We start from the raw sequence: 22,035 nt of genomic DNA on the forward strand, positions 1-22,035 counted from the left end.
TCCACACACGTTAAAATGTGGGCAACTCTGCTGTCGTTGCGCAGGCACTGCAGCATGTAGTCGCTCATGTGTGCCAGGCTGCCCAGAGGTAAGGACAAGCTGTCCTCTGTGGGAGGCGTATCGTCATCGTCCTGTGTTTCCCCCCAGCCACGCACCAGTGATGGGCCCGAGCTGCTTTGGGTGCCACCCAGCTGTGAACATGCTTCATCCTCATCCTCCTCCACCTCCTCCTCAACCTCGTCCTCCTCGTCCTCCAGTAGTGGGCCCTGTCTGGCCACATTTGTACCTGGCCTCTGGTGTTGCAAAAAACCTCCCTCTGAGTCACTTTGAAGAGACTGGCCTGAAAGTGCTAAAAATTACCCCTCTTCCTCCTGGGCCACCTCCTCTTCCATCATCGCCCTAAGTGTTTTCTCAAGGAGACATAGAAGTGGTATTGTACCGCTGATAACGGCGTCATCGCCACTGGCCATGTTGGTGGAGTACTCGAAACAGCGCAACAGGGCACACAGGTCTCGCATGGAGGCCCAGTCATTGGTGGTGAAGTGTGTCTGATCCGCAGTGCGACTGACCCGTGCGTGCTGCAGCTGAAACTCCACTGTGGCCTGCTGCTGCTCGCACAGTCTGTCCAGCATATGCAAGGTGGAGTTCCACCTGGTGGGTACGTCGCATATGAGGCGGTGAGCGGGAAGGCCGAAGTTACGCTGTAGCGCAGACAGGCGAGCAGCGGCAGGGTGTGAACGACGGAAGCGCGAACAGACGGCCCGCACTTTATGCAGCAGTTCTGACATGTCGGGGTAGTTGCGAATGAACTTCTGCACCACCAAATTCAGCACATGCGCCAGGCAAGGGATGTGCATCAAACCGGCTAGTCCTAGAGCTGCAACGAGATTTCGCCCATTATCGCACACCACCAGGCCGGGCTTGAGGCTCACCGGCAGCAACCACTCGTCGGTCTGTTGTTCTATACCCCGCCACAACTCCTGTGCGGTGTGGGGCCTGTCCCCCAAACATATGAGTTTCAGAATGGCCTGCTGACGTTTACCCCGTGCTGTGCTGAAGTTGGTGGTGAAGGTGTGTGGCTGACTGGATGAGCAGGTGGAAGAAGAGGAGGAGGAAGCTGAGTAGGAGGAGGAGGAGACAGGAGGCAAAGAATGTTGCCCTGCGATCCTTGGCGGCGGAAGGACGTGCGCCAAACAGCTCTCCGCCTGGGGCCCAGCCGCCACTACATTTACCCAGTGTGCAGTTAGGGAGATATAGCGTCCCTGGCCGTGCTTACTGGTCCACGTATCTGTGGTTAGGTGGACCTTGCCACAGATGGCGTTGCGCAGTGCACACTTGATTTTATCGGACACTTGTTTGTGCAGGGAAGGCACGGCTCTCTTGGAGAAGTAGTGGCGGCTGGGAACAACATACTGTGGGACAGCAAGTGACATGAGCTGTTTGAAGCTGTGTGTGTCCACCAGCCTAAATGACAGCATTTCATAGGCCAGTAGTTTAGAAATGCTGGCATTCAGGGCCAGGGATCGAGGGTGGCTAGGTGGGAATTTACGCTTTCTCTCAAATGTTTGTGAGATGGAGAGCTGAACGCTGCCGTGTGACATGGTTGAGATGCTTGGTGACGCAGGTGGTGGTGTTGGTGGTACATCCCATGTTTGCTGGGCGGCAGCTGCCAACGTTCCTCCAGAGGCGGAGGAAGAGGCCGAGGCGGCGGCAGCAGCAGAAGAGGCCGATGCAGCAGCAGCAGAAGAGGTAGCAGGGGGAGCCTGAGTGACTTCTTTGTTTTTAAGGTGTTTACTCCACTGCAGTTCATGCTTTGCATGCAGGTGCCTGGTCATGCAGGTTGTGCTAAGGTTCAGAACGTTAATGCCTCGCTTCAGGCTCTGATGGCACAGCGTGCAAACCACTCGGGTCTTGTAGTCAGCACATTGTTTGAAGAAGTGCCATGCCAGGGAACTCCTTGAAGCTGCCTTTGGGGTGCTCGGTCCCAGATGGCGGCGGTCAGTAGCAGGCGGAGTCTCTTGGCGGCGGGTGTTCTGATTTTGCCCACTGCTCCCTCTTTTGCTACGCTGTTGGCTCGGTCTCACCACTGCCTCTTCCTCCGAACTGTGAAAGCCAGTGGCACGACCTTCATTCCATGTGGGGTCTAGGACCTCATCGTCCCCTGCATCGTCTTCCACCCAGTCTTGATCCCTGACCTCCTGTTCAGTCTGCACACTGCAGAAAGACGCAGCAGTTGGCACCTGTGTTTCGTCATCATCAGAGACGTGCTGAGGTGGTATTCCCATGTCCTCATCATCAGGAAAAATAAGTGGTTTTGCGTTAGTGCATTCTATCTCTTCCACCCCTGGGGAAGGGCTAGGTGGATGCCCTTGGGAAACCCTGGCAGCAGAGTCTTCAAACAGCATAAGAGACTGCTGCATAACTTGAGGCTCAGACAGTTTCCCTGATATGCATGGGGGTGATGTGACAGACCGATGGGCTTGGTTTTCATGCGCCATCTGTGCGCTTTCTGCAGAAGACTGGGTGGGAGATAATGTGAACGTGTTGGATCCACTGTCGGCCACCCAATTGACTAATGCCTGCACCTGCTCAGGCCTTACCATCCTTAGAACGGCATTGGGCCCCACCAAATATCGCTGTAAATTCTGCTGGCTACTGGGACCTGAGGTAGTTGGTTCACTAGGACGTGTGGCTGTGGCAGAACCGCCACGTCCTCTCCCAGCACCAGAGGGTCCACTAACACCACCACGACTATGTCCACGTCCGCGTCCCTTATTAGATGTTTTCCTCATTGTTCCCGTTCACCACAATTTTGAGAATGGCAAATTTGGGAATGGTTTTTCAACCCAGAAAAAAAAGTGTGCTTTTACGGTCACTACAAATAACTTGACCAGCTAAAACAGTACAGATTTGATTAAATAGAGATGTGAGGCCTGTTTTTTTTTTGCGCTGTGTGACAGGTATAGGTTTAATCACAGAATCAGATTTCTATCAGCACGCTAGCGTGTGTCTAAGGTTTTTCTGAATGACACGATCACTAGCTTCAATGTAAGATATTCTTTTGGGATAGATTTCAAGTAGGCCTCAAATACCAGAAACTAGTTATTTTGAGAATGGCAAATTTGGGAATGGTTTTTCAACCCAGAAAAAAAAGTGTGCTTTTACGGTCACTACAAATTACTTGACCATCTAAAACAGTAGAGATTTGGTTAAATAGAGATGTGAGGCCTGTTTTTTTTTGCGCTGTGTGACAGGTATAGGTTTAATCACAGAATCAGATTTCTATCAGCACGCTAGCGTGTGTCTTAGGTTTTTCTGAATGACACTATCACTAGCTTCAATGTAAGATATTCTGTTTGGGATAGATTTCAAGTAGGCCTCAAATACCAGAAACTAGTTATTTTGAGAATGGCAAATTTGGGAATGGTTTTTCAACCCAGCATAAAAAGTGTGCTTTTACGGTCACTACAAATAACTTGACCAGCTAAAACAGTAGAGATTTGGTTAAATAGAGATGTGAGGCCTGTTTTTTTTTGCGCTGTGACAGGTATAGGTTTAATCACAGAATCAGATTTCTATCAGCACGCTAGCGTGTGTCTTAGGTTTTTCTGAATGACACTATCACTAGCTTCAATGTAAGATATTCTTTTTGGGATAGATTTTAAGTAGGCCTCAAATACCAGAAACTAGTTATTTTGAGAATGGCAAATTTGGGAATGGTTTTTCAACCCAGAAAAAAAAAGTGTGCTTTTACGGTCACTACAAATAACTTGACCAGCTAAAACAGTACAGATTTGACTGAATAGAAATGTCAGGTCTATTTTTTAGGCGCTGGGTGACAGGCTCAACTTGCCCCTGATGTAATATATGGCCAAAAAATAACCACACTGTTGATGGTTAAATGCACTTGGGTGACACAGGCTCAGCCTGCACCAGATGTAGTATATGGCCAAAAAATAATCAGACTGTCGATGGTTAAATGCACTTCGGTGACACAGGCTCAGCCTGCAGCTGATGTAGGATATAGCACAAAATAACCACACTATCGATGGTTAAATACACTTGGTGATAGCTTGTGCTGGCGCACCACAAGTCACAAAATGGCCGCCGATCACCCCAGAAAAAAAGTGATCTAAAAACGCTCTGGGCAGCCTCAAAAAAGTGAGCAAGTCAATAATAGCACTTCAATGATCCACAGCTGCAGATCGATCACAGAATGAAGTCTTTTGGAGGAGTTAATCTGCCTAATCTCGCCCTAACGTCGCAGCTGCAACCTCTCCCTATACTGATCATAGCAGAGTGACGTGCGGCGCTACATGATTCCAGCTTAAATAGAGGCTGGGTCACATGCTGCACTGGCCAATCACAGCCATGCCAATAGTAGGCATGGCTGTGATGGCCTCTTGGGGCAAGTAGTATGACGCTTGTTGATTGGCTGCTTTGCAGCCTTTCAAAAAGCGCCAAGAAAGAGCCGAACACCGAACCCGAACCCAGACTTTTACGAAAATGTTCGGGTTCGGGTCCGTGTCACCGACACCCCAAAATTCGGTACGAACCCGAACTATACAGTTCGGGTTCGCTTATCCCTACCCATAATCCTTGGGCAAGAGGCTGGCAACCAGGCCTCTTCAAAACCCAGTGGCGAGGTTGGTTTCGCCACACTCAGCGTCATCAATTAAGAAATCGAACACTGGCTGTCTTCTCACCAACTGGAGGCAGGAACCATGGTCACTGATAAAGGGAAAAACATTTTATAAGTGGTGCATCAGGGAGGGCTGACCCATGGGTCCTGCATGGAGCATGTCTTCAATCTTGTTGTCACCGGGTTCCGCAAGTCTTCCACTGAACTGCAGTAGCTGTTAAAAAGGAAAGCGGTCAATTATTTCTTAATGCTGCAGATGGACAAGTCTACTCCCCAGTGTGACTTCCATGTTAGCCAGTGGCAACTCATACGTGACATATGCCGTTAGTTCAGGCCCTTTGAGGAGGCCACTTTATTTGTCAGTAGGCAGAACTATCAGATGAATGATGTCATTCCACTCCTTCACATCCTGGAGAGGACAGAAGAAGTGGCGTCTACAGCTCATGGCCACCTGATCCCTGAGGAGGATGAGGATGAGGAGGAGAACATAAACACCCAGGAATTTTATAAACAACTTGGTTTTTTATTTGCCTAAGCAACAGGAGAGAATCAGGAAGAGCATGAGTAGCTGGTGGTCAATAACAAGACATGCTGTGTAGTCAGTTGGTCGCTGCACCATCGCCTGTCCTCAGGAATGTCTGACTGGGGGGACATTCTGCCCTCTCACTCCACTGACATAACTGGTGGGGGGGACGGGCAGGAGCAACACCAGCTTCATAAGGAGTAACTTCAGTCTGGAGTCTCTGATGAGCAGTTTTCTTCAGCTGCCTTCTGAAAAAAAACACCCAGAGCAGCAGCAGTGGGACCTGTAGCAAAACCTCAATCATCAGGTGGTGGCATACTTGGACTGCACCCATCCAAGATCCCCTGGACTACTGGGCATGCAAACCTGAAGTGTGGCTGCAACTGGCTGAGTTTACCATGGACATGCTTTTCTGTTCGGCCAGTAGTATGGCTTCAGAGTGGGTGTTTAGTGCGACAGGGGGCATACTTACCCCTAAGAGAACTTGCCTTTCCTCCCAAAATGTTGAGAGACTAACCTTCATAAAGATGAATCAGGTGTGGATCAACCAGGATTTCCAGAGACCATTGACTGATGCACCAGTATGGATCATTCTTCCACTAATGATCACACTGTAGTGTGCTGGCACACCAGAATATTCATCAAAATGGGCCATTACTTCTGGCCATGTGCTGCTGAGAGCCTTCGTATGCTGCCACCCACCTAATGCCACCCGATTGCTGCCTCTACTGCCATTCCTACAATGGGGCTTCTTGGCCTACTGATATATACGTTATATTTTTACAAGGATATGCATACCACTGGCCCTTGCTATCACACTGTGCTGTATGCCACTGCATACCACTGGCCCTTGCTATCACGCTGTATGCCACTGCTGCTTCCCTCCCCTCCCCACTTTGTCATGGAACCACTATTCTCACTTTTACTGCCACTGCTGTTGCCCCCCTCCCTACTCTGTCATGGGCCCACTATTCTCACTGTTACTGCCACTGCTGCTTATCCCCCTTCCCACTAAATAAATAGTGATGTGAACACAGCCTTATTGCCACTGCTGCTGCCACAGTCCCCATTCTGTCATGGGACCACAATTGTCACTGTTACTGCCACTACTGCTGCTGCTTTCACCCTCCTCATTCAGTCATGGGGCCACTAGTTGAATCTTGGTGCACTGCACAGTTAAATCCACAGTAATAAATTAGACCTGACAGTAACATTGACCAGTAATACTGATACACAGTAAATATACAGCTAACAGAAGGGATTAGCTATGAATCTTGGTGCACTGCACATTGATGTACACAGTGATACACTCTCCCTGCAATCTAATTTCCAAGCCTTTGCACTGAGATTGGGCTACCAAGAGGGAAGAATAGGATTAGGCAGATTGGGCTGGATATACCAGATTTATAGCGATTTGTTTCAAATTAATTCGGATTGAATCTAATTTCTTGGCGAACTTTAGCAAAGCTGCATAATTGAATTTTTCAAAACCTCTCTCATCTCTACCCGAGATCTTAAAATTCTGAGGGATAAACATATATATTAGAAAATTATAGATTTCCTTCTTTAGATAATGAAGAAACCTTATGATTAACATCATGCCTTATTCAGAGAGCTGTTAAACTCTCTATTTTTTGAATCTGTATTTCTCCCAAATAATCCAGGCTGGACTAGTTTTGAGCATGAATATTGGAATCACGAATTTTAATTGTGAATATCGCCACTTCGAGAATTCGTGAATATTTAGAATATAGTGCCATATATTCGTATTCACGAATATTCTAATCGCAAATTTATCACAAATTTATCACAAATTTATTGCAAATATCGGCACTTAGCAACATCCCTAGCAACCAATAGGAAAGTTGCCTATAGGACTAGGAGTAGTGTTGATCGCGAATTTTCGAATCGCGAATTTCATCGGTTTTGCAATCATGAAAATAATGACGAGATCACAAATTCTCTAATTCATGAATATATGAAGAATATTTACCCAAATATTCGCGAAATATTGCGAATTCGAATATTGCCCCTGCCGCTCATCACTGGACTGGACATCAGCATTCAAGTTGTTATTTTTTTAATCTAAGTTTTGTGTTTTTTTTGGCAGTCTAAATGCATATTTTTTAGCACTTAATTACATGCAACACCAACAGTGATATTTTCTGTGGGTGATGTAATTCAGTGCTAGATATATTACTAAATGGTCTCCTTGCTGGGAATTACATAGGATATAGTTGATTTCAGCAACAGAAGTTGTTTATAAAGTTCATTTTTACTATGAGGGAATAGAAATATGTTAAGATTCCATGTTTTTGTCCCTCAGGGGAAAGCCATTTCTCACCATCTCAATGTTCTCCCTGGTTTGTCTATTGCAGTAGTGTCATTTGCTTTTAAATAACTTTCTATTTTCCATTATCAGTTTGATGAAAGATCGTATTATTTTGCTGTGGGATAAAATTTGGATGAGATCAGGAGAACCTTTCAGGAAACAGACGGCTAATGAAGCGTCAGAGAGCAAAGTGTCTGTACTGCAGGGAATCCTGGAACTGCAGACACTGGGGATGCTGAAAACATTTTTTGTTTTTGTTTTATTTTTTAGCCAAATACAGGAGTGGAACTGAAAAGGAGAATTTTAAGGGTACAGCCACACAGTAAGATTTCTGCATGCATATCACAAGTGGATAATAAAAGGAGAGAAAGTATAAATGACAGATATGAGGTCTCCTGTTTTTTTTTAAATTCAATCCTGTTTTTGGCTTCCAAAACTGCATGCAGAAACCTTACCATGTGGCCGTACCCTAAAGGTACACTTCCATTAGAAAGGGGTAGTTTTTTATCTCAATATTAGTGTTGACTATGCTCGGCAGATCCGAGTGCTCAGCTGAATACTGCGGGTGCTCGAGTACAATTTAATACAATGGAAGTCAATGGGAGAACCCCAGGCACCCCCTGCTCAGAAGAGAAGAGGGTGTCTGGTTCATAAAAAAAAGTAAAAAATTGATGGAAACAGCATTAAGAGGATAGCTGGATGCATCGTAGACTCCTATTAATTATGACATACAATAGACAACCACACAAAGGCTATATGCCAAAAGCCAGGTATCTGCAAGCTATCAATCTATCCATGACAGACAACAGCCAGCATACCTTACAATGGCAGCCTTGTGCACTATGAGATATTTCAAACCAGCTCTCATCTGACTGAGAACCAGCAAACCTCAAAGTTATTTTGTATCTGTTGGATGGCTTGGGTGGACCTGCACACCTAGATCAATATCATTAGGGGCGACAAAAAGTTTTCTGATTGTCCTCACATAATATTCAATAACCTTTCTATTACAGTTTTGTCATGTAAAAACGAATTTGCATAAACATGGGCATATGGGAAAGACATGCAAATGAGCCAAATCTGCCTTGTTTTTCAGCTGTCATAAGACTATGAAAACCAATAGATGGCGTTATTGAGTTATGAACAGCGCCATACATTGGTTTCACAGTCTTATGACAAGAGCAGACTAATAGTTTTGTCAGAAGACTATGAAACCAATAGATGGCGATGTTCATAACTCAATAGGGCCATCTATTGGTTTCATAGTCTTCTGACAAGAATATTAGACTACGAGTCTTATGACAAGCTTATTAGTGTAGCCTTTCGGAACATGGAACATTCGCAATAAAAATGCGCGATTAGAATATTCGCGATCTACACTAGGATGATATCTGACACTGGGAAAGCTGGGTAATAACTCAGTGATAAAATTTGACACTGGGAAAACTGGGTAATAACTCAGTGATAAATCTGACACTCAAAAGTTGGGTAATAACTCAGTGAAGATATCTGACACGGGGAAAGCTGGGTAATAACTCAGTGATGATATCTGACACTGGGAAAGCTGGGTAATAACTCAATGATAAATCTGACACTCAAAAGTTGGGTAATAACTCAGTGAAGATATCTGACACGGGGAAAGCTGGGTAATAACTCAGTGATGATATCTGACACTGGGAAAGCTGGGTAATAACTCAGTGTAGATCGCAAATATTCTAATCGCAAATTTTTATTGCAAATTTTCCATGCAAAAGCCTAAACTAATAAGCTTGTCATAAGACTCATGGCGCTTTTCATAACTCAATAGCGCCATCTATTTGTTGTCATAGTCTTATGACAGCTGAAAAATAAGGCAGCTTCTGCTCATTTGCATGTCTTTCCCATATGCCCATGTTTATGAAAATGAGTTTTTACATGACAAAACTGTATAGAAAGGTTATCGAATATTATGTTAGGACAATCAGAAAACTTTTTGTCGCCCTAATGATATTGATCTAGGTGGGCAGGTCCACCCAAGCCATCAAACAGATGCAAAATAACTTCAGTCAGATGAGAGCTGGTTTGGAAGATCTCATAGTGCATAAGGCTGCCATTGTAAGGTTTGCTGGCTTTTATCTGTCTCATGGATAGATTGGTGGCTTGCACATACGGTTCCTGTCTTTTGGCATATACCCTTTGTGTGGTTGTCTATTGTATGTCGTACATAATAGGAGTCTAAGACGCATCCAGCTATCGTCTTAATGCTGTTTCCAAACCATATTGATGGGGCTTCCATCAATTTCTAACCTTTTTTTATGAACCAGATACCCTCTTCTCTTCTGAGCAGGGGGTGCCTGGGGTTCTCCCATTAACTTCCATTGTGCTCAGGTGCTCGGTAGAACACACAAGCACTTTGGTGCTCGCTCAACACTACTCAATATATTTCATAGAAATGTTTTTTGATTTTTTTTGGAAGCTTTTATTTTTCATGTTAGCAGTACTATACCTTTGAAAATTGAATACAAAATATTGTTATTCTTTAGCAGTCAGCAGAGAAAGCTAAAACTATTATTTAGATAGGGAAACCATTGTCAGAAAATGTTATCTGTCAGAATAATAATAGATTGTAGAATTGGGATAGCAGTATTACAGCTCTACTGTTCTCCTAATATGCCCAGATAAATATGCCCACAGAAGAACATTGCACTTACCAGTGTAATGTGCAATTCTCTAATTAAGTTGCTTATCCCCATTCCTTCTCTGTTGATAACTTTTGAACCTCAAGAGATATTGAAAATGTGATGGTGGCAATCAATTTCTGAGAAGATTCTGTTTTACATTGAAAAAATTTGCCCTTGATCCAATACGGTGGCTTTCAAGATGGCTGTCATGTTCCAGACAAGTTACAAAAAAATAAATAAAAATGTTCTGACTACTGATGTGCAAAGCAATGGGAAACAAATTATTGCATCTTTAGAACATTAAAATGAACTTAGGAAACTAGCCATGATACAACAATATTTGCATGCCACATATTTTCTCAACCATTTTTCCAGTATCGTTGTGCCTATGCAAGTGAAAGCAAAGCAAATGTGAATGGGGAAGGCTACAGTTCCCTGCACAGTCAAGTCGCCAATATATCAGAGTTAGGCCTCATGCACACGACCGTTGTGTGCATCCGTGGCCGTTGTGCCGTTTTCCTTTTTTTTCGCGGACCCATTGACTTTCAATGGGTCCGTGAAAAAATCGGAAAATGCACCGTTTTGCAGCCGCATCCGTGATCCGTGTTTCCTGTCCGTCAAAAAAATAGGACCTGTCCTATTTTTTTGACGGACAACGGTTCTCAGACCCATTCAAGTCAATGGGTCCGTGAAAGAACACGGATGCACACCAGATTGGCATCCGCGTCCGTGATCCGTGGCCGTAGCTTACTTTCATACAGACGGATCCGAAGATCCGTCTGCATAAAAGCTTTTTCAGAGATGAGTTTTCACTTCGTGAAAACTCATATCCGACAGTATATTCTAACACAGAGGCGTTCCCATAGTGATGGGGACGCTTCTAGTTAGAATATACTACGAACTGTGTACATGACTGCCCCCTGCTGCCTGGCAGCACCCGATCTCTTACAGGGGGCTGTGATCTGCACAATTAACCTGAGGGGTTAATTGTGCATATCATAGCCCCCTATAAGAGATCAGGGGCTGCCAGGCAGCAGGGGGCAGACCCCCCTCCCTCCCCAGTTTGAATATAATTGGTGGCCAGTGTGCGGCCTCCCCCGCCCCCCCTCCCTCTATTGTAATATCACGCTGGGGCTCCGATCGGTAACCATGGCAACCAGGACGCTACTGCAGGCCTGGTTGCCATGGTTACTTAGCATCATTACAATATTAGAAGCATCATACTTACCTGCTGCGCTGTCTGTGACCGACCGGGAGCTCCTCCTACTGGTAAGTGACAGATCATTAAGCAATGCGCCGCACAGACCTATCACTTACCAGTAGGAGGAGCTCCCGGCCGGTCACAGACAGCGCAGCAGGTAAGTATGCTGCTTCTAATATTGTAATATTGCTAAGTAACTATGGCAACCAGGCCTGCAGTAGCGTCCTGGTTGCATGGTCACCGATCGGAGCCCCAGCGATTAAACTGGGACTCCGATCGGAACTCTCCGCTGCCACCAATGATCGGGGGGGGGGGGAGAGGGGAGGCCGCACACTGGCCACCAATGATATTACAATAGAGGGAGGGGGGCCGCACGCTGGCCACCAATGATATTACAATAGAGGGAGGGGGGCCGCATGCTGGCCACCAATGATAATACAATAAAGGGAGGGAGGGGGGGGGGGGCGGGGGAGGCCGCACACTGGCCACCAATAATATTACAATAGAGGGAAGGAGAGGGGGTGGGAGGGAGGCCGCACACTGGCCACCAATGATATTCAAACTGGGGAGGGAGGGGGATCTGCCCCCTGCTGCCTGGCAGCCCCTGATCTCTTACAGGGGGCTATGATACGCACAATTAACCCCTTCAGGTGCGGCACCGGAGGGGTTAATTGTGCTGATCACAGCCCCCTGTAAGAGATCGGGTGCTGCCAGGCAGCAGGGGGCAGTCATATACACAGTTCGTAGTATATTCTAACCTGAAGCGTCCCCATCACTATGGGAACGCCTCTGTGTTAGAATATACTGTCGGATCTGAATTTCACGATGTAACTCAAATTCGATGGTATATTCTAACATAGAGGCGTTCCTATGGTGATGGGGACGCTTCAAGTTAAAATATACCATCGGATTGGAGAAAACTCAGATCCTATGGTATATTAACTCCTGACTTTACATTGAAAGTCAATGGGGGACGGATCCGTTTGCAATTGCACCATATTGTGTCAACGTCAAATGGATCCGTCCCCATTGACTTGCATTGTAAGTCAGGACGGATCCGTTTGGCTCCGAACGGCCAGGCGGACACCAAAATGACTTTTTTTTCATGTCCGTGGATCCTCCAAAAATCAAGGAAGACCCACGGACGAAAAAACGGTCACGGATCACGGAAAAACGGAACCCGTTTTTGCGGACCGCAAAAAAAACCGTCGTGTGCATGAGGCCTAAAACTTTGGAATTGGATGCAATGCTAAATAGCTGCTGCAGTCCCTTAGTTTTCAGGATTGGTAGTGGTCTAAGAGGTTGGACCTTCACAAATGAAAAGTTCATGGCATATTTTCCTGATGACTGCGCAGTTTGCAGCATAGAAATCTTTGCCATACACTTCAACAATACTAAGCCTATATTGCAAGTAGCAACACAAACATCCATTTTTTAACACAGTTATCCTGCTGCTTCCACCAATACCATGGCCTCTTTTACCCTAGGTGCCACAACTATTCTGCATACAATGATGCCCAATGTCCTCAAATCCTATACTGACTAGTAATAGTACATGAAAATGGAGATACAGATGAAGCTGTAACTAGAAAATTTGGTGCTCCGTAGCAAATGTCTAAATTACTTCAGACACCAAACCCCTAAATTAATTTGGATTCCTAAATGAATTCAAATGCTATACTAAACCCTTTAAAGGGGTTTTTCCCACAAAAAATAGTCAGTTTTCAAACCAGCACCTGGATCTGAGTTATTTAACCGCTTCCCGTCCGCCCATAGGATATAAACGTCCTATAGAAACTTTTAAATACATAAAGGGAATCAACTCGGTAAAGGAGGAGAGCATATTTAAAAGAAGAAAAACTACCACAAGAGGACACAGTTTTAAATTAGAGGGGCAAAGGTTTAAAAGTAATATAAGGAAGTATTACTTTACTGAGAGAGTAGTGGATGCATGGAATAGCCTTCCTGCAGAAGTGGTAGCTGCAAATACAGTAAAGGGGTTTAAACGTGCATGGGATAGGCATATGGCTATCCTTCATATAAGATAGGGCCAGGGGCTATTCATAGTATTCAGTATATTGGGCAGACTAGATGGGCCAAATGGTTCTTATCCGCCGACACATTCTATGTTTCTATGTTTCTATGTTTCTATGGGTGGACGTCTATTTCTGAACGGACGTTCCAGAACATCTTTTCAGAAAGTGCAGCTGCACGCTAATCGTGCAGCTGCTGATCGGGTTGCCCGCTGTCAGTGACAGCAGGGCAACCCTAAGACAAGGCAGGGACAGTGCCCAGGTGTCCCTGCCTTCCAGATCGCTGCAGACACAGCGCTCACCGAGCGCTGTGTCTGCAGAGAAGGAAGCGCTGTGTACTTCCTGTTCCGGCCCGGCGGTCATGTGACCGCCGTGACCGGAGTGTGCAGGAGCTGTGTGAGGTCTCTCAGAGACCTCGATCAGCCCTGATGTGAGGCTGTACAGCGCAGGATTGCTGCTGTACAGCCTCTATAGGGGTGTATTTGTCCTGTAACTGGGGCTACTATGTCAGCCCCATTACAGGAGAAATCAACTGTGAAAAAAAAAAAAAAAAGTGAAGTAAATGTCCCCCAGAGGTCTTGTATGACCTTATGGGGTACGAAAAGTGTAAAATAAAATTAATAAAAATAAAAGGTTGAAAATAAAAAAATAAAAAAAAGTTTCACATGTAAAAAAAAAAAAGTCCCCAAGTAAGGAATGAAAAAAAAAAATTAAAAATAGAAAAAATAAAAAAAGTATACATATTAGGTATTGCCGCGTCCGTAAAAACCAGCTCTATAAAAATATCACATGACCTAACCCCTCGGATGAACACCGTAAAAAAAAAAAAAAAAATGTCAAAACAAGCAATTTTTGTCACCTTGCATCACAAAAAGTGCAACACCAACTGATCAAAAACGCATATGTCCCACAAAATAGTACCAATAAAACAGACACCTCATCTCGCAAAAAATGAGCCCCTACATAAGAAAATCTCTCAAAAAATAAAAAAACTATAGCTCTTAGAACATGGAGACACTAAAACATCATTTTTTTGGTTTCAAAAATGCTATTATTGTGTTAAAGTGAAACAAATAAAAAAAAGTATACATATTAGGTATTGCCGCGTCCGTAAAAACCATCTCTATAAAAATATCACATGACCTAACCCCTCGGATGAACACCGTAAAAAAAAAAAAACTGTCAAAACAAGCTATTTTTGTTACCTTGCATCACAAAAGGTGCAACACCAAGTGATCAAAAACGCGTATGTCCCACAAAATGGTACCAATAAAACCGTCACCTCATCCTGCAAAAAATGAGCCCCTACATAAGAAAATCTCTCAAAAAATAAAAAAACTATAGCTCTCTGAACATGGACACATTAAAACATAATTTTTTTGTTTCAAAAATGCTATTATTGTGTAAAACTTTAATAAATGAGAAAAAGTATACATATTAGGTATCGTTACGTCCGTAACGATCTGCTCTATAAAAATGTCACTTGACTGAACCCCTCAGGTGAACGCTGTAAAATAAATAAATAGAAACTGTGCTAAAACAACCAATTTTTTGGTCACCTTGCCCCATAAAGTGTTATAATGAATGATCAAAAAATCATATGTACCCAAAAATAGTACTAATAAAACTGGCACCTTATCCCCTAGTTTCCAAAATGGGGTCACTTCTTGGGAGTTTCTACTGTAAGGGTGCATCAGGGGGCTTCAAATGGGACATGGCATCTAAAAACCATGTGGAGTTCCTTTTCTTCTGTGCCCTGCCGTGTGCCCATACAGCAGTTTATGACCACATGTGGGGTGTTTCTGTAAACCGCAGAATCTGGGTAATAAATATTGAGTTTTGTTTGGCTGTTAACCATCGATGTGTTAAAGAAAAAAATTGATTAAAATGGAAAATCTGCCAAAAAAGTGAAATTTAAAAATTTGATCTCCATTTTCCTTTAATTCTTGTGGAACGCCTAAAGGGTTAACAAAGTTTGTAAAATCGGTTTTGAATACCTTGAGGGGTGTAGTTTCTACAATGGGGTCATTTATGGGGGTATCCACTATGTAAGCCCCACAAAGTGACTTCAGACCTGAACTGGTCCTTATAAAGTGGGTTTTGGCAATTTTCTTATAAATTTGAAGAATTGCTTCTAAACTTCTAAGCCTTCTAACGTCCTAAAAAAATAAAATTACATTTCCAAAATGATGCCAACATAAAGTAGACATATGGGGAATGTTAAATAATAAATATTTTATGAGGTATCACTTTCTGTTTTAAAAGCATAGAAATTGAAATTTAGAAAATTGCGAATTTTTCAAATTTTTTGGTAAATTTGGGATTTTTTCATAAATAAAGGTGAAATATTTTGACTCAAATTTATGATTATCATGAAGTACAATGTGTCACGAGAAAACAATCTCTGAATGACTTGGATAAATAAAGGCGTTCCAAAGTTATTACCACATAAAGTGAGATATGTCAGTTTTGCAAAATTTGGCCTGGTCAGGAAGGGGGCAAATGGCCCGGATGGGAAGTGGTTAATAAAATGTATCTGTATAGCACCATCTGCTGTTTGATATTTTCCTATATTTTACTCCACTTTTAGGCAGAGACCATTAGACTTATAGGGACAGAGTCCGTCCCTACATGATATTGCCCAAAGCAGATATAGAATCAGAATTTTCTATATGTCTGCTTATCATCAACACAGCACCTTCTCATATTCTTGAAGTTATGCATCCAGAATGGATAAGAAAACAGTATATCATCAGTGATAGCCATATTGTTGCAATCTGGTCTTAAAAACCATAAGTATACCTAGACAGACTAACTTCAAAACTGATTATTACACAGATCAGACCCATACAATCATTCAGTGCCCAGACCAGGCCTCAAAAAAAATCGAACCCCTCAATTATTTAAGACTCCTGACTAAAGGAAATACCCCATACAGGGCCCCAAAATAAATATATACCCTAGACAATACCTGTAAATTAAATCAGACTCCAGACTAACTTAAAAACTGATTATGACCCAGATCAGACCCATACATTAATTCAGTTTCCAAACTAGGCCCCAAAAATAAATCAAACCCCTTAAATATTTAAGACTCCAGACTAGAGGAAAGACAGAGAGAGAGAGAGGGACATAGAGAGAGTTCCCTTAAGGCCTAAAATAGCTGACTTTATCTGCTAGTTACTATCTGGCACCGTTTTGTTTTCTGTTCTTTTGTTAGGTCAGAAGACCATAAAAAATAAAACAGATCTTTTATTTTGAGCATCCGTTGTGCTCTTTTTCCATCAGTTTTTGTCCGTTTTGAACGCGGCTAAGCTATTTTTGCAACATAAGTATGTTTAAAAAGCTTAGAAGTGACTGGAAGTATATGCCGTAGTTGTTAAACACTCAGATTTTTTTAATCTTTTTGGAAAGAAAGCTGAATTATTAAAAAATTTTCACATGCAGAAGTCTCTATTTGTCTGAAATTAATTGCAAAATATTTGGCTAAAAGTGAAACATGCAACCTAATTTTCCATCTAAAACAATTATAATATTCCACCAAGGATTGCACTTTTCTCAGCAAGACATGCAATCTAGCTTCCTTTCCAGAATAACAAGAGAACCAGATTGTCGCAAGAGGAAATTGTCTTGCATTGCTTACGGGCCTTGGGAGGGTACTCTTTGTGGTGCTCTTTATCATTAGGGGGACCAAATAAATATGCATGATGAGTATTTTATGCTAGGTGACACTACTCTTGGTTTCTAGGAAGAATATATGCAAACTCACATTCTTAGTTTGGCTGGCATGAGATAATATTAATGGTCTTTTTTTACAGGAAAAACAAATTTGAATATCTTTCAAAGAAACCCAAAGCTATGCAAATTAGCATGCCTGACAAAAATGAAAAGAGGGGATATCCTGTCTAATGCCAGCAGAAGTAAGATATGCAAATTTGCATCGATTCCTCCCAGAAAGCAAGAGCAGTGTTGCCTAGCATACAATACTCATCATCACAAGTGCACCTCATAGCACTTGTGAAAGCAGTACCCAGTAATATAAAACTTTATAATCACACTGCTGATATTAAATGCTTTTCAAAAGCCCTTTATCAGAGCAAAGCAGATAGAATAAGCTTTTCTAGTTGGGAAGCCTTGGGGGACCTCTGAGTGGGTACTATTTCTATTATGGAGGTTTGTTAATATATGTGATGACTTTTGTAGGCCCTCTAAATCAAAAGGATTTAGCCGTTTTGAAAATGTAGAATTTCTGAAAGTGATTGTATACTGGGGAGAGCAGGAAAAACCTTCCCTTTACAAAGTTTTTATTATCTAGTGTGATTATGATTTTTTATTCTGTTAGGCATTGCTTTTGGAAGTGCCCTGGAGGAGGTGCTTCACTGTGAAGATCTGGTCTGTTCAGTGAGCTGCTTCACAAACCACATTCCCCCCTCCTCATTATAATGACAACTATGGCATCAAACCAAAAGACTGTTACAGCTCTGTCACTCAGAGCAGAGGGGATTGGTTGTAAGGCAGCTCAATGCAGAAAGCAGATAGCTTTTACCAGTGTATCAGTGCCCCTTATGGAACTTGTGAAAGCAGTTCCCAGAAAAATAAAAGTTTATATTCACAGTACTACTAAAAATAAATGCTTCTAAAAGTATGTTTTTTTTTTTTATCTCCTTGGCCCATATCTATCTAACATATTTGCATGGTCAGAACTGACTCATTTTAATAAGACCCTAGATTAGATTCTTAAAGTAATTTAGACCCCAGACTTTCATTTTGTGCCTCCATGCTTGTAGAGAATATCTCCACAAAACAGTATGCAATGCCCGTACTGAATGACCTAACTGAATTGCCACAAATTTTAATTCAACATTTTTAGAGATATCACTTCTGTTAACCATTACCAGATGTAGTTAATACATCTGTTTATAGAATATGGAAAATCGAAGCAGCCTCAGCAAATCATGTGCTCACAGTCTGCTCAATATAATTTCTTTAATTGTTATTCACCATATATTTTGAGTGACTTTTTTGTCCACATTGTGCAAGTGTTATTTATTGGGCAGTTAGTTTGAGTCTAGTCACAATGGCGCCTCTTGGGAGTTCTCAATTTTTTTTTATACTCCTTACAATAAAGAAAAATAATGCTGTGTCAAGGCAAACAATATTTATATTTTCTATGTGCTGCATTCATTGCTGTAATGTCCTCCCCATTCAGCTACAAGCGTATATGATTGTAATATATTTCCTTCACACTGAGTAAATGTTAAGAAGCATTAAAAGTGAGCAAGGTATAACATTTTGAAAAGAAATTACATCATCTCAGGAGTAACTTAAATTTTACTGGGGACATCTGCAGCACAGACATATGCAAGTTTAATAATCCTTCCTGGATTCATAACTCGCTATAAATCTTCATCATGCTATTATATATTGTGTAGGAAGATATGTCAAATGAGTTCTTGTGTTATAGGAACCTCTGACTTCTGAAAAAAGTGGTAGCTAAACTATATTAGTGAATGTGACTTGAAATCCATTTGTCTTGTAGTAATGTGCCCTCATCAGATCACAGAATGATAATAGCTTTACTGGCCTACTCCTACCTGCATCCCCATTCTGCCATTTATAATAAATCTGTCTACCTGTTCAGTGTCTGCATAGCCAGCTGCTACCAGTCTCCTACACATCTCTGCTACACTATGTTCTGTCTACTGCCCTTGAGAACTGTTCCAAGGAGAACACTGAGCATTAACCTTCGGACGACAGCTCGTTACTGGCAAATCATAGCTTCCCCTATGATCTCACTAGTCATTTTAAACAGCATTGTATTACTTAAAAATGGTAAGTTTCTTGCCTAGTGGCCAAGAAACCTGAATCTAAGATGTAGTCACTTCAAAGATGATGTTGCAGTAGACTTCTTGTACAAACTAGTTTAGAATAACAAGTCAACTGAAAGCGCTAACACACTTTAATTAGAAGTCAACTAAAGGTCACCAAATTGATCCTTATGTTAAGTTGTTAAAAATGTTGAAATGTTTTTGCTAGCATCTTTGACCTGGATCTTTTGACAACTTCCCCAAGTGTTGCCACCAATCCTTTATTTTCAAAGCTGCCTAGCTTTGACATTGGTCTGGAAAGGTAAATTGTAACCAAGCTGGACCTGTCATGGCATCTATATAAGTTGCAACCCAATTATCCTAAAGCGTTATGTTGAAGAATCCTTATATCTCCCAAGTTCTGTCATTAGGGGAAAGTTAGGAGGCCCTGCACACATAAGATATTTGGCCGATTTCAATCAAATCAGTAGCTTTGGCCAATACACATATAATATGTATGACTGTAAAGGGGGAATATGAATCACTAATATTTAAGTAAATATCAATAATTAATATTCATAAATAGGAGGAGCCGTCTATTGATGACTCCGCCTATTTATACCTTTATATATACACGCAATACCTTCACTACACCTTACCTTACTCACTAAACTAACTGCATGTGCCTTACTGAACTAACTATCGCCAATGACTACTCGTTACACAGATAGTTACTAGTAAGTAAGATATTTATTAACACCTAGTACATTAAGCACGCAATACACTAATACAGCACAAAATATACAGTACTAAACTACCCTACACGTTCCCAGATTCCACCCACAAACTAGCTATACCATACATACACAAATATTAACAGCCCACCCACCTGATTCTATTTACTATCCCTATGGGGTACGACGATGGTAAACGGTGGTCTTACAGGGGTGTAAGCAGACCACAAACACAAAGACGGTAATAACTGGGTTAAACAGCGATATCGATGGAAGGGTAATCAGGGCAAGCGTAAATCAGTGACCAGAGTATATCAGGGGCACAGAATCAGGGACACCACAATGTAAGGGTAAATCAGGGGCAAGGGTAAATCAGGGGCAAGGGTAAATCAGGGGCAAGGGTGAATCAGGGCAGGGACACAAACAAGGTAAGGGTTAATCAGGGGCAAACAAGGGACCAGGGATTATAGGGTTAACAAGGGGAGAATCGTTGGTGGGATAGCGGTAGGGGATCAGGGGATTTAAGGGTTAATCGTTCGTTGGATAATAAAGTGATACTTAGTTGCTCGTTCATCCAGGGGGTCGTCTCCTTATGTGGGGGGCGGCACGGCTCTTCTACCTTAGTTGCGGGTCCGCCGGATATTTATCCCTGGTGGCCCGCACTGCCGCCCACAGGGTGGCGCGAGCGCGCGGGGCACCATTGGAGACACGTGGGCCGGCGCAGTGAGATGATGTCACTGCACCGGCCGCGCCTCATGCCAACAGGCGGGAGAAGCCTTTGATCTCCCGCCTGTGGCACTCTGCATTCCGGCCAGCGAGATGTTAATTTCGCTGCCGAAATGCGCATAATAGAAGGAGGGGAGGCTTCTCCCTTCCTTCTATCATGTATAATTATCTCCAGCAGCGCTGAAGACAATTATATCAAAGGGCTCAGATTCTGTGGAATCCGAGTCCTTTGTAGTTATCAGGATGACCGGACCTTAGTCCGGTCATTCTGATGCAATCAACCAGATTGCATCTGTGTGAATGCTTGGGGGACATTCACACCGATGCATCTGGTTTCAGGTGGAGGGGGGGAATAGGTATTTTATATTATACACATATCATGGAAGGGGAACTAATATTCTAAGGGGACACAGAGTTACATATATTCTAAGGGGGATATAGAGATATACATACATATATATATATATATATATATATATATATATCTCATCATAAGGGGCCACAGTCTGAAGGGGGCACCTATTTCCCACAGGAGCCACCATGAGTCCCTGTGGGCACCCATGGGCAGACGTGAACAGATGCTGGGCACATCTGTGCACATCATCCCAGGAAAGGTTGGTCAATGTATGCATATATACCATACATGCATGCACGTGTTTGCATGCATGCATGGGTATATATGCATACGTCTCAACCCTTCCTCAACAATGACAATCTTTGCCGCTGTTAGCATTATAAAATAATAGGAATTAACCTAATCTTCATCTAAAAATCTGGAATCTAGTACATTTTATCATGATATTTCAATTTATTAAACTGCTGACAAATTACAGACCATCACATAGTTTAGATTACCTCAGAGACTTAAAAACTTGCCAGACATTTATCTGCTTGAAAAATGCCTTGCTGGAGAGATGAACTGGATATCTATGGACTATCGTCACGGGACAATAATAAACTGGATGTATGTCTTTTCTCAGGGTTGTCTCTAGATAGGATAAAGAATGGTCATGTCAGTGACTTTAAAACTTACTGTTCTCAACTATTGCCCTGCTCCAAAGATAAACTCATTGATGTCTCACCAGTAAGAGTTCAAAGACTTGGCATTACCACCTTTGCTTTTCCCGAGATGCATCTAAAGGGATATACTAGCCTTCCGTTGATTCTCTAAACTATTGATGCAGGTTGTCCTTTCTAACCTCTGTCCTATGCTGATCCTTAATGAAATGCAACATGTTCCTGATGCCTTAAGCAATAAAGGTGTTCTATGACATTGCAAAAGGTGATGTCCAGATTGTGCAAGATGCAGGCATTTCATACAGTTTGAGAAAGTAACACTAAACTGTGCTGTGCCCATAAAGGAAGAATTTTATGAAA

The sequence above is a fragment of the Bufo bufo genome, chromosome 3 (genome assembly GCF_905171765.1).
Source record: "Bufo bufo chromosome 3, aBufBuf1.1, whole genome shotgun sequence".
NCBI lineage: Eukaryota > Metazoa > Chordata > Amphibia > Anura > Bufonidae > Bufo > Bufo bufo.